Genomic DNA, 14,626 nt, shown 5'->3' with positions numbered 1-14,626 from the left:
TTCTGTTATTTCATATACAAGTAATAAATATGAACAACTACTGAAATAGCTGCAAAAAAGGACTTTCAGAAGACTAGTTTAAAGGATGGTCTGATGTTTAAACAGACACTATGAGATTATAGTATAAAAAACACTGAATTATTACTTTCTAAAACTATACAGTCTTTTAACCAATTTACCAAAAAATATGGGTGACTCAGATTATTAACATTATTTTATTAGGCCTTTCTTTCATTGCTATAAAGAAATACCTGACAGTGAGTAATTTATTTTAAAAAATAGAGATTTAATTGGCTCATGGTTCTGGCACCAGGTTGCAGGGAGGTCTCAGGAAGCTTACAATCAAGTTGGAAGACAAAGCAGGAGCAGGCAGTTCACATAGACGAAGCATGAGCAAGCAAAAGAGAGACAGCAAAAGAGAGAGAGTGAGTGAGGAGGTGCCGCGCATTTTTAAACCACCAAATCTTCTGTGAGCTCAGAGTAAGAGCTCACTTATCACCAAGGGGATGGCCCAAGCCATTCCTGAGAGATTCACACCCATGATCCAATCACCTCGAAGTGATAAGCTTGGGAGCAAAGAAATTCTGGGCAAAAAAGGACAAAACCCTACCCTCAAGACAAAAGACCGGATACTGTGGCCCAAAGTGAGAAATTTTGTCCCTGTTTTTCTACACAAATGTTGCCTTTTCCTGAACTATCCATGGCCCACACCTTCCCCCATCCTGTGCTTATAAAGACCCTACCCTCAGCCAGAAGAAAGGAGAGAATCAGGAGAATGTCAGAGACTATGGCTGGATGTTGAGAGAAGCATAAAATGTACTTGTGGCTTGACTTTAGAGGGACAGTTTGACAGTGTAACTGTGGAGAGTAATCTGGCTGGAGAGGGTTAAACTCCAGGGGAAAATTACCTACCTACCCAATCCCCTTTTTAGATCCTCTTCTGGCTGAGAGCCACTTTCATCGTCAATAAAATCCTCTGCATTTAGCATCCTTCAATTTATTCATGTAATCTCATTATTCCTGGATACTGGACAAGAGCTCAGGAACCACAAGTGTGGATGCAAAAGGCTGTCACACTGACCTTTTGCTCTGACTGGCCAAGGGCAGCTGCCTCATGTGAGAGGGTGGAGGACTCACTGAGCTGTTATCACTTAAGCCTTCCACAGACAACAGAGCTAAAAGAACACTGTAACATGTGCCCTGGGGCTTCAGAAGTCTCCAGCACCCTGCCTGGATGCTACCTTGGGGACTGCATGGAGTTTACCCCTGCCAGTACCAAAAACCACTCTCTCCAGCTACTGCACCCACTCCCCTGTGTGCTCCCTCCTGTGAGCAGTGTAATGCACCAGGTCTGAGTGAACGGAGTTTGATCCCACCAGCGCTGAAGTGTCTGGGTGATTCTCGAGCTCATGCACTCCACTTTCCACCTCATTCACTCATGTACTCACTCCCATGAGGCATTGAGAGTGGCAGACTGACTAACTGAGGCACCCTTGTTGCAAGTCCCATGAAGGGGTCAGGGAAATATCCTGCTTCATAAGGGAGCTCATCTGGAATTTGTAAGAAGGGTGAGTAAATGTGGATCTGCTGGATCAGACTCTTCACACTTTTTCAAGACTTCTTGTCCTCAGACTTTTCCCTGAGCTGTGCCATTTGCAGAGGACAAGTTACAACCCTGCCACCTATCTCTTTCTTTGGGTAGAAGGAATTTTGGCTCTGTTTCCCTACACAGATGCCTAGCCATTGTGTGGGACCAGAATAAAGTCCTGGGGCAACTACAAGCATCTGGATGAGGCCACTCCTTGGTGCTGCCAGAAGGCCCCTAGACTGGCCCTGTCCCTGACTGCCCATTAGAGTGTCAGTCACGACCCCCAGACTTTTCTATGATATCCTTCTCTTTCTTCTTTCACAGTTTGAAATGGCTTCTATTTCTTCTCCTATAATGATAAGCGTTTTGCTACAGACTGAAAAAATATTACTAATTAGAATGAGTGTTTGGCCCAGCCACCAGATATGCAATTCAGAACAATAAGATTTCCATTTGTCCTTAGATGTAGGACCACCACCCCAACCCCGACAGCTGCAAGCATGTGTGGTGCACAGCAGCTTTCCTGCTCACCCCCTCCCATCCCAGCTGGGGTGTTTGGAAGGTTCTGCAGCCTGCAAGTGCCTAACAGCTATATGGGGCAGGAGAGAACTGCGGTTGCCACCAGGGCCCCAGGGAAATACTGGGGGCCAGGGGCTCCATGCAGTTGGCCAGTGTTTCTTGCACACTGTCCCCTCCTCCTATGGGCTCATAAAGTCTTTTCTCCCCTGACCAAGGGATCCAGCTTGGTTTGAGCCAGAGGAATGATACAGTAATTAAAGGAACCCATTTTCATAGAGCAAGTGATTTTTCCCCCCACTTAAACTGTTTTTTTGTTTGTTTGTTTTTAATTTTATGTTTTTTATGCAAAGGGGCTTTTTTCCCTACTTCAGCATTCTGCTTATAATAGGGAAGCAGTGGAGGAATGGCCCCACTGGCTAAGAGCTGCAATTTGGCAAGGCCCCACTGGGACTTAATCTCAATCAATCTATGTACTCCCTGAGAAACAATTTTGGTCCAAATTCATTTCTAAACTTTGGGTTGAAGCCCTAAAAAGGAAAGTCAGATCTGAGGGATCCAGGCAACAGGCACAATGTAAATGGGCGGGACTAATTCCTGGCAATGAAGGTCTCACTTCATGGAAGGAGGCCATGTTTCATGGCATAGATAATGGCCAGGGAACCCAAACATTGCCAACAGTAGGGAACATAGAGGTGTAGGTGAGTGTGGATAATTCCTATTCTCTAGACCCTCCCTGCTTCACGGGTGCAGGCCACAATGGCACCCTTGGTTGGCATCCATCTAAGAGTACCAGGGCTCGGGGAAAAAAAAGACAAAAGAGATAAATGGGAAGCCCATTTTCTTTCTCCTCACATCCCAAGTTTTTGCTGAAAGAGGGAAGGGACATGATTCCCTTTCTTTCAGAATGGGCAATCAACTGTCTTCATCATCTTCAGTCTATATTCATCTGGAGTGTATCCTGGATCACTGGGACTCCTTTGGCCCTCAGACTCTAAAGAAAAAAAAAATGCCTTTAGCCCTTTGTAAAAAGATTTGGCCAAATAATGATCTGCAGGAAGGAGTGTCTTGGCCTCAGGAAGGAACCATTAAGTTTGATAGCATCCTGCAGTTAGACGTTTTCTGTAAACCTGAGGGCAAATGGTCTGAGGCCCCATATGTGCAGCATTTCTTTACCTTGAAGGGTAGTCCAGACCTTTGCTCACAGTGTAGGATTGATCCAGCCCTCCTGTTTGCCACCTCAGGAGAGGCTGCAAGGGACAATTCCAAGAAACTAAAGAAATGAAACTGAGTGGCACCTCCAGCAGGGGAGCCAACTCCCTCTGGTCCTGCCCCTCCAGGTCCACCCTGTCCTCCCTATCCAGTTTCTCTCTCTCACTTGCCCACTCCTAGAAATCCTCACCGAAGACAAGCCCCAGTCTTACTCTTACCCCTCCAACAGGTGCCTGGTGAACTTGGCTCCAGTAAGGTCCAGGTCCCATTCTCTCTACAGGACTTAAGGCAAATTAAGGGGGATCTTGACAAGTTTTCAGATGATCTTGACAGATATATAGAGGCATTCCAGAATTTAACCCAAGTATTGAAATCTCCTGGAAAAATGTTACGTTACTTTTGAATCAAATCCTGACTAACACCGAGAAGCAGGCCACCCTGCAGGTGGCAGAGAGATTTGGGGATGAGATTTGTATTACATATAGTGTCAAGAAAGGGCCTGAATTTTATCCAACTGGAAGAGAAACAGTACACCTGGATGACCTTAAATGGGATCCCAGTGATGAGATGGGAGAATGGAAGAGGAGACACTTTCAGGAGTGCATAATGGAGGGATTATGTAGGATTAGAACTAACCCTCTCAAATATACCAAGCTATCCATAATAGACCAGGGATTGGATGAGAACCCCACTGCCTTCCTGGAAAGGCTGAGAGGGGCCTTAGTAAAACACACCTTTCTATCTCCTGATTCAGTAGAGTGACAACTTATCCTAAAGGATGAATTTATTATGCAGGTAGCCCCTGATATCAGGAAGAACCTGCAGAAATAGGCCCTGGGACCAGACAGTATTTTACAGTACCTGCTGAAAGTGGTCACCTTGGTCTTTTATAATAGAAATAAGGAGGCCCAGAAGAGAAAAAGGCAATACAGGAAAGAGGCAAAGGCTTTAATGGCCATCATGCAAGCCCACAAACTTCACAATTCCCAAGGTGCACCTATTCACTGCTACAGATGCGGTAAGCCAGAGCATTTTAGGAAGGATTGCCCAGGCATCATGAGGAACCCACCTGAACCACACATAATGTGGCAGGACTGCTGTCTTCTTAGAGGGTGGTCTCTGGCTAATGGACAGCTACCTCCTCAAGTATCAAGCTCTGCTATTAGAGGGATCTTCAGTCCAATTAAGAACCTGTCTCTTCTTTAATCCAGCCACCTTCCTCCCAGAGGAAAGTGGGGAGCTTGAACGTTACAGTGAACCAGTAGTAGTACAAACCTATGGGGTCAGAGAGGGCCTCCAGGAAACCCCCCTAGAGAACCCAGACTGGATTCTCTTTACACACAGAAGGTCTTTCGTAGAACAAGGGATCCACAAAGCAGGGTATGTGATAGTTACTATAAATGATATTGTTGAGAGCATATCTCTCTCCTCAGGTACAAATGCTTAACTAGCCGAGCAAATTGCCCTCACAAGGGTGCTTGAATTAAGCAAAGGGAAAGCAGTTAACATTTAAATTGATTCTGAGTACGCTTTCCTAGTCCTCTATGTCCATGCCACTCTTTGGAAAGAAAGAAACTTCCTTACAGCTAATGGATTTCTCATTAAATACCATCAGGAAATTAATTGATTATTATCCTTGGTTTTCTTTCCACAGGAAATGGCAGTAATACATTGTAAAGGCCATCAAAAAAGGATGGATGAAGCAGCTGAGGGAAATAGATTGGTGAACCAAGTAGCTAAATCAACAATGAGAAGATCCCAGATTTCTGATCCACTCAAAGCCCTGCTGACCTGGGAGGGCCCCGTAAGAGAAATAAAACCTCAAAATTCTCCTGAGGAAACAGAATGGGCCACCTCTTGAGGATACATCTTTCAGTCCTTAGGATGGCTATAATCGGAAGACAGCAAGCTTCATCTACTGACTACCAAGCAATAGAAAGTTCTTAAAAGCCTTCATCAGGTCTTCTACCCAGGTAAAAATAAAACCTATCAAGTGGCCCAGAGATTGTCCGCAGGTAAAAAACCTGATACAAATGGTTAAACAGGTAGTTAATGCTTATAAGATTTGCCTTAAAAATAATCCTCTTAAGTGACAGCTTCTTTCCCCAGAACTGAAAGGACAGGAGGCTACTCAGTGAAAGACTGGCAAGAGGATTTTACCCATATGCCAAAGGCAAGGGACATCCAGTACCTCTAAGTATGGATGAATACTTTCACTACCAGGGTAGAAGCATTTCCATGTCAGACAGAGAAATCCTCTGAGGTGATAAAGGTACTAATTAATGAGATGAGCCCTTGCTTTGCACCCCCTAAGTACCTCCAGAGCATTAATGGTCTCTCTTTCAAGGTGGCTGTCACCCAGGGGGGGGCTCAAAAGCACTAAGGATACAGTATCATTGTCATTGAGCTTGGAGACCACAATCCTCAGGAAGGGTAGAAAACACAGATGATATTATCAAAAAGCACATCAGAAAACTGTCTCAGGAGTCTCATCTCCCCTGGACAACCCTTCTCCCCATAGCCTGACTACATATTAGAAACAACCCTTAAAGATAGGTTTGAGTCCCTTTGAAATAATGTATGGATGGCCTCTCCAAAATGACTTATTGTTAGATCAAGAAACCTCTGATTTTATTAAATATATAACTTATTTGGCCCATTTCCAACAGGAACTGAAACAACTGCCAAAGGCCCAATCCCTTGAACTAGGGCCACCTCCATTTAACCCAGGAGACCTAGTAATGGTAAAGGTACTTTCTTCCCTTTCTCCCTCTATAAGTCCAGATTGGGAGGGACCTTATACTCTACTTCCTTCTACTCTTATGGCAGTGAAAGTCACTATAATAGATTGTTGGATTTATCGTAACTGAATAAAGGCCTGGGAAGCTGACAGAGTTACCTCTGTCAACCCGGAAGAACACCCAAAGTACCAATGTGAAGACATCAGGGACCTCAAGCTAAAAATCACAAAAGGAAGTATTAATAATTAACTTCCCATGAGTTTCCTCTTTATAGTCTTGTCTATGCTTGCTGTTCTTACCTTTGTTCTGTTCTATGTCATTTTCAGAACGATTATCATATTTCATTTCTTCTTTCTAAAATCTTTCGTACTACAGTCTCTCTTTTTAACCCCTTATTGTGCAATACACATATTTAACCCATGCATACTGAAACTTGTAAAGCTTGTTTCTTCTTGCCTAGAGGCCATCAAACTCCAAAGAGTCAGACAACTGGAGCCTCAAATGATGGCTCTCTTTTGCCAGGGACTCTTAGGTAGACTTCTGGAAGAAATCTGAATGTCATTCTCCCCAAAACAATGCCTCCCTGTCAGCAGAAAGTAGCTAAGATCATTCATTATCCATATTCTAATGGCAGTTGGATGTGCCTCTTCAGAGTGGGAAAATGATAGGGACAGAGGGCAGAGAAATTTTAGGCAGAAAAGGGCAAGTCCCTGACACAACCCCACTGTCAAGCAGAAAGGCCTGAAACCGTGGCCCAAAGTGAGAAATTCTATCCCTGTTTTCCAGCTAGAATGTTGCCTTTCTCTAAACTACTCATGGCCCATCCCACCCCCATTCTGTGCCTATAAAGACCCCAGAGTCAGCCAACAGAGAGGAGAGAAGCAGCTGGATGTCAGAGACTATGGCTGGATGTCTCAGAGAAGCAGCTGACTTTAGAGGAGCAGCTTGACTTCAGAGGAACAGCTTGATGGCGTAACTTCAGAGACAAATCTGGCCTGAGATGGCCAGACTCCAGGTGAAGATTATTTACCTATCTCATCCCTGTTTTAGCTCTTCTACCCACTGAGAGCCACTTTCAGAGGCAACAAAATATTCTGCGTTTATCATTCTTTAATTCGTGCTTATGACCTCATTTTTCCTGGACACCGCACAAGAGCTCAGGAGCCATGAGTACAAATACAAAAGGCTGTTATGCTGTCTCTTTGCCCTTGCTGGTGAAGGACAGCTGCCTCTTGGAAATGGTGTAAACACTTAAGCCATCCGTGGGTGGCAGAGCTGAGAGAGCACTGTAACATGAACCCCAGGGCTTTGTGAGTCTCAGGCACCCTGCCTGGACACTGCCTCAGGGCCTGTGTGGAGTTCACTCCCACCAGCACTCAAAAGCACTTGCTATGGCTACTGCATCCACTCACCTGTGTGCTCCCTCCTGAGAAGGGTGGAATGCAGCAGATCTGAATGAGTGGAGCTTGATCACGCTGGCACTGAAGCAGCCAGCTGATTCCAGCACTCCAGCACTCCAGTCCTTGCTTATATGCTGCCTCCTACAAGAAATTGAGAGCAGTGGGCTGAGCAACAAAGGCACCCTATTGGAGTCCCACGTAGGGGTCAGGGAAAAATCCTGCTTCACAACCAGGCCCCACCTCCAGCATTGGGAATTACAATTCAACATGAGATGTGAGCAGGGACAAATATCCAAACTCTATCAAATATTAACTTAAAAATTAAAACCCATTAAGATTTTAGGCAAAATAGTTTTTGACAAGTGCAATGAATGCAATGTTAAAAAGTTTAAATTTGAAGAATATTATGAACATTATACATAAGAGGTTCTTATATACTACATTAAATACATTCTAAGCATTAAAATTTATAATTTGAAAGTTTTCTTTTAAATACATTTCAGGTTTGAAAATAAAAAGAAACCTATAAACCTATCAATCTAAGAGAATATTTTCTGTTTCATCTACAAAAGGAAACAACCAGAAGTGAGGCAGTTAATGAATAAAATAGTCATGTGAAAATTGCTTTTTACATAGGTAACAGGTCTTTCAAGTCTCCCAACTTGTTTGCAAATCACTAAAGGAACAGAGGTAAGAATATTGTTTTCTATTTGAATTATCTCCCATTGCAAATTTTTGCTAAATCAACCTCTTTCTGAATTCACCTGTCTACATTTCTATTTTTGTCTTTGTAAATAGTATGGAGTCCTGATATTTCATCTAGTGAGGAACAAAGTAAATACTATGAAGGCTTGTGAAATTAGAGATGATGGGAACTGTAAGTACAACTGCCTTTTTTTCACTCTTACAAAAAGAAATTGTGAGTCAGAGCACCAAATAGCACACAATGTAATGTAGAAAAGTCTCTGAACTGAAGCGTCTTTCACATTAACAAGTCAAGGCTGAGGCACCACGACCACTCAGGCAAAATCTCAGTTCTACTTGATATTTGTTGTCCCATAATGAGAGCAAGAGAAAGAAGACATGGGCATCTGTGAAACTGCGAGCTTCCGCTAACTTTTTACCTGAAACTGTTAGTTTCCATTTGCTGCCTTCAGGGTAAAATATAATTCAATATCTATATCACCGTCATGTAAATAGCAACGATGTTAGTAAAATGTCAAATTACACCTAGTTTCTAAATTCGGAAATTAATTTTCCACTGAGAAAAATGCCATTATTTTCTCTAATGATCACTACATAGGAAAAGTAAGTTTGCAACTATGATGAAACAAATTAAAGCTTCTGTTTTAAGAAATCTCGATTATATATAATTTGCCATCCCCCCTTTATTTTAAAACAATGCATGCTCACAAAAAAGAGATTTTTTAGAACATATTTTATTTCTAAAGCAGTCTTGAACTGACAGATTCCTAAATTGTATTATTATTATTTTTTTTGAGATGGAGTATCGCTCTGTCACCCAGGCTGGGGTGCAGTGGCACAATCTCGGCTCACTGCAACCTCCACCTCCTGTGTTCAAGTGATTTTTCCAGCCTCGGCCTCCTGAGTAGCTGGGACTACAGGTGCCTGCCACCAAGCCCAGATAATTTTTGTATTTTTAGTAGAGACAGGGTTTCAACATGTTGGCCAGGCTGGTCTCAAACTCCTGACCTCAGGGGAGCCGCCCTCCTTGACCCCACAAAGTGCTGGGATTACAGGCGTGACCCACCGCTCCTGACCAATTGTAAAAGTATATGTCTCAGAAAACCTTCTCTAGGTATTACATATTTTATGATAGAATTTATATGCAGAATCAAAGTTCATAGTAATTGAGAGTATACATATTTTTAAAACATCTAGAAAGTTAAGTCACAATATGTACTCCTGTAAATAATGATATGCAGAATTATTATTGTATTTCCTTTTGTTTATTTTCTGCATGTCAAAACAAACAAGCTGTAAACCCTAAAACAGGAAAGTTGAGAGCATAAAGCAAGGTTCTCTCTTTAATGTTCTCACATAACTTTAAGATGTCATAGGAAGCATTTAGCCAAAGAAAAATACTGGACATAATTTAATGCCATTGAACAAGTCCTTCCACCTCCGCTCCAGTGTAAATTTTAGCTACTAATAAAGTTTTAAAGAAACAGAAATGGCTGAAATTCCACCTCAAAATTAGGGGTGAGTTAGTATTAAAGAAAAAGTCTTTAGGATATAAGTAAAATATGTTTTATAAAGTTCTTTTCAATCTGTCAGTACCTTATAGTCTATACACACCTTCATTTATGTTAATAGTTTTAAAATTTGCTGTAAGAGAAGGATGTGCTTTATATTTACATGTTTCAATTAAAGTATTTTTATAAATCTATATTTTATAACTTAATTACATTGTAATAAACAAATAAACATTTGAGAATCACTATTGAGATCATTTGGCCACATCATACTATCTTAGTATCTATTGACATATATACACATACACATATACGTACATATACTTTTATATAGGGTAATTCGGGATGAGCTCTCTGAGAAAGTGATATTTCGGCAGAGATACATATGAATTTAGAAAGCCTTTGAATACGTGGAATGAAAGAATTCCAGGTAGAGGATTGGCAAGGGCCCTGTAGCAAGAATTTGCTTGGTAGTGGTCAAGGAAATTGAAGCAGGTCAGGGTGACTGAAGTAGAACGCCTGAGACAAAAAGATATAGAAAATATGGATATAAAGATATCTAAATTTTATAGATTTTAGAGCCTTATCAGCCATAAAATGGACTTTGGATTTTATTTTAAACACAATGGGAAGTCTTCTTAATGTTTTAAACATGGGAAAGATGAAATGACCTATTTTTATAGGATTACAGTAATTATAAAATATTCTACAAATGTTTAAGGTTGAAAGCAGAAAGAATATCAAGAAGGTTATTTCAGTGGTCATTTTGACTACAGTAGTCACAGCAGAGAAAGCACGAACTAGTCAGAGTCAGCCTGTATTTCTGCATTCAAATGGTAGATTGAGTATATTTTGCTGATACAATATTTGCTAGTTTGAAGAGTCAAAGATGACATTGAGTTTGCTTGTCTAAACACATGAGTCAATGAGGATATTTTTTCTGGTTTAGAAAGAACCCAGGAGGGGCAGATTTTAGGCTTCGGCCTGATAAGCTTGAAAAACCCGTTAGATACCTGAGCAGAGATATTAAGGAGAGAAAGGTCATCATATGTATTATTTGTGAGATATCACTCACTTGCCCCTCCAGATTGGCTTTCCATGCTTTTCCAATTTGTTCTGTGCCCAATCTTCCTTTTTTTTTCTTTCTCTTTTCCACTGTATATTTGTACAAATACATGGTACATGTGGAATCTTGCTACATGTATATAATGGATAGTGATCAAGTCAGAGTACTTAAGGTGTCCATCACTCAAGTACAATACAATTTTGTCAACTACAGTCACCCTACTCTGCTATCAAACAGAGGATTTATTCCTTCTATTGAATTGTATGTTTGTACTCATTAAGAAACTTCTCTTCATCCTCCCACTTCTCCTTACTCACTCTTCCTAGTCTCTGTTCTCTATTTTTCCACTCTACATCCATGTGAACAAATTTTTTAGCTCCCACATATGAGTGAGAACATATGATTCTTGTCATTCTGTTCCTGGCCCATTTAATTTAAAATAATGACCTCCAGTTCCATCCACGTTGCTGTAAATGGTATGATTTCATTCTTCTTTTGTGGCCAAATGGATTTTTTTAAGATGTAGTGTACATATACAATGGAATTCTGTTTTTCTTTTGGTTTAGCCAGTTGGAAGACCCAGAGGGAAAAGAGAGGGAACAAGTAGAGTAATTATGGGTACTTATTATTTCTACTCCCACTGGGGTCATATCCAGCTGTAGGTGCTCATTAAATGAAGGCCTCTCCTGTTCTCAGGATAACCTTTTTTTCTTTTTCTTTTCTTTTCTTTTTTTTTTTTTTTTTTTTTTTTTTTTTTTTTTTTTTTTGTGAGATGGGGTCTCGCTCTCTCTCCCAGGCTGGAGTGCACTGGTGTGATCTTGGCTCATTGTAATCTCTGCCTCCCAGTACAACACTTTTATATTATTATTGTTTTTCAAGTTTTGGATAGTGCTTCCTTTCCTAAACATTTTGGGTCTTGAGTGTTTGTAATTCTATAGTTTTTAATCTCAGTATGCTGCATAATTTTCTATGTTTTCTCTATTTTCTGCTCATACTTCATTAAACCCTCAAATTATCCTAATTTGACAGAATGCATCTGATCTGTGATTTAACTCATTTAATACAGTACTTGGTACTGAAATTGTCTCTAGGAAACAAACCCTCCCAATAGAATTCTTGGATTGGGCGGTTCACCTATTAAAGGAGCTCAGAGATAACCACCAAGCTGGGGGGAAATGGAACACGAGATATCCATGGTAAGCAATATGATCATGACTAATCAATCAACTGGTTGTATGGAATATGGTATAGGTTCAGATCAATATACTGAGAGTGCAAGTGACTATGCCACTATTGTGTTAGAAATAGTATTTATTACATTTATAGAGTCATCTGGCTTCTTAGAAAGGTGTTTCTTTCATATGAAGAAAAGAGAAATTAAAAGTGATTGACATACAATTAAGCACTTCCATGGAAATTTTTAAATGTCCCTTGTCTCCTGTAATAATTGGGAGTTTCAGACTGAATCTAAGATTAAGAGATACATAGATTGTCAAATATTTCACACTCTACAACTCTTATGTTAAAGTAAGCACACTGGTAAGGAATAAATAGGATCTTAGAACACAAGGACATTTTGGCAGGTATAGATAAGGCCAAGAATTTCAAATTTCCAAGTTTCCCTAAACCTCACTTGCCACTGGAAGCAGACTTCCTTCCCTTTTTTGAAGAAGCCAGTTCCTCCTCTGCATGGAAGTCTTTCTGTAACTTCATCTGGAGAAATTGCCTAAAAAGTTGAAGCTTAGTTACCTCAGAACTACCATTGACATTCTTATTGCTGCAAGTCATTAAAGAGGTTCACCCCAGCACCATCTCTCATAAGATGTAAAGGCCTGTAAGAGGAGACAACCATTGAGAAAAGATAAAGTCTCACAAAGCCATTTCTGCAGGAGCATGTGGTGCATATGTGGAGAGCAGAAGAATGATTGAGCAAGTTGGACAAAGTAGAAGGCTTAATGGGACACATTTCTTGCAACAGTATTTAAAATTTAGTGAATTGCATTGAACACCTTGGAGAGGAGTAATTCATGTGCTGTGTTAGTTAATTAAGGCCTAGACTCAATATGGCCTATGGTTGAATGAGGTAAAATTTGGAACTTTCCTGGCACACTGTAGAATATTGTCCAAAGTCTCAGGAAATGGGATGTCCCTCTTCCTAACCTTAACGTGGTCTCCCTACCAGACTACAGAGGGGCTATTTATAAAACTATTTTTAGGGTGCAGGAAAACTATTGAAACATTCTTTGAAATACCGAAGGATATGACTATCTTGCTGGTAGTAACAAAGAGGCTGTTACCACCACTAGGGCCACAGGGAAGTGTGGTTACAGGAAATAAGATTAAATAACGAGATGAAAAACAACAGGTGAACACTGATTATTTAAAAAGAACTGACTTAAGCAAGCTAGACCAGCTAATAATGAGAGGTTTTGAAAGGGATTTGATCACAGAAGTTATAACTCTATTGGCATGCATCGCCTCTGCACACGCTTGCCTCCTAAAACCATGGTTTCTTTTTCTCTCCAGGCCTCCTCCCAATCCTGACTTTCACAAGGTACTTGGTTTATAAGCATTCATGTTTTATTTTCCATTTTGGTGTGAGTTTTACTTTTTAAAATTACATCTAAAATGGGGATAACAATAGTCCCTACCTCATAAAGTGCTTATAAGGATTAAAAGACAAAGCACCTGCAAAGCACTGAGAACAGTACGCTCAATACATTGTAACTTGTATTAAAACTAATAGGATTGTGCCTATTATGAAAACTGCAGTATCAGCTAAATCAGTCCTTTAATGTTCACCTGAATATATCATTTCTGTTTTATCTCCACATTTATATTGATGTTGTACACTCTGTGTCCTGAAAAACAATTATTTTCTCTACTGCTACAATTTCATATTTAGCTTCTTGTATCTAAATAAATTAGCTTTAATTCACCAAATTAGCACTTATTTTTATATTACCCACTTGGCATTTTAATTATCATTTTTTATGGGTGAAAGGATTTCTGTATTTATGGTTGCTAACTGTTGAAGGAAACCACAGTTGGACAGTTAAGAAACAAACAAAGAAACAAACAAATTAAACAAACAAACAAACAAACAACAGATTTTATTCAGGAACTATTGCAGTGGAGGGAAAGAGATCTCAGTATAGAGTTGGGATGAATTCCCAATATAGGATGGGCAAGTGAGGATTTATAGCCAAGAATCAGGGTGTGGATCAGCGGATGGAAAAATTACTAAGAAGAAATATCAGGCATTGGGGGAGATTCTGGTTATAAAGACCTAACAGGATTCTTGCTGAACTTAAATCAGGGTGATCAGATATCACGTGGGGAAATGTGAGGTTGTGGAACTTGATCAGATATTTAGAGGATCATATATGAAGGATGAGAGATTCTCCCTAAACCAACTTAGTAAATTCCTTACCAAAATTAAGAAATGTAGGCATTACAATGACTGACACAAAGGTCCAGGTCTAGAGGTCTTAGAGGAGCCTGACTAGAGTCAGAACAAGAAAGGCGTATTGTCTTACCTCTGACTGACTGATAACTATTTTTAAAAATTGTTCTCGAAAATAATTATTTTGAAAATGGAAGAATAAATGCCATAGTGCTGAATCATGTATATTCTTTTTAAATGTCTTCTAACTTGTCTAACTCCCTTGAACAATTTCTTAATTTTAACAAAAGGAATCTGCAATACCATCAAAGAAGTTTAGAATGTTCAGTTTTTAAGACCTGCACATTGTAGCCACATAATATATATTAAATAGCCACAAAAATACCAAAATTTAGATAAACTGATTTACATTGGTATAAACGTCATTTCAACAAGGCATGACAATTTAGAATCCCTTCATTTAGTAATCATTACATTCAGA

The sequence above is a fragment of the Trachypithecus francoisi genome, unplaced genomic scaffold (assembly GCF_009764315.1).
Source record: "Trachypithecus francoisi isolate TF-2019V2 unplaced genomic scaffold, Tfra_2.0 Lachesis_group5, whole genome shotgun sequence".
Classification (NCBI taxonomy): domain Eukaryota; kingdom Metazoa; phylum Chordata; class Mammalia; order Primates; family Cercopithecidae; genus Trachypithecus; species Trachypithecus francoisi.
This window is presented reverse-complemented; position numbering follows the sequence as displayed.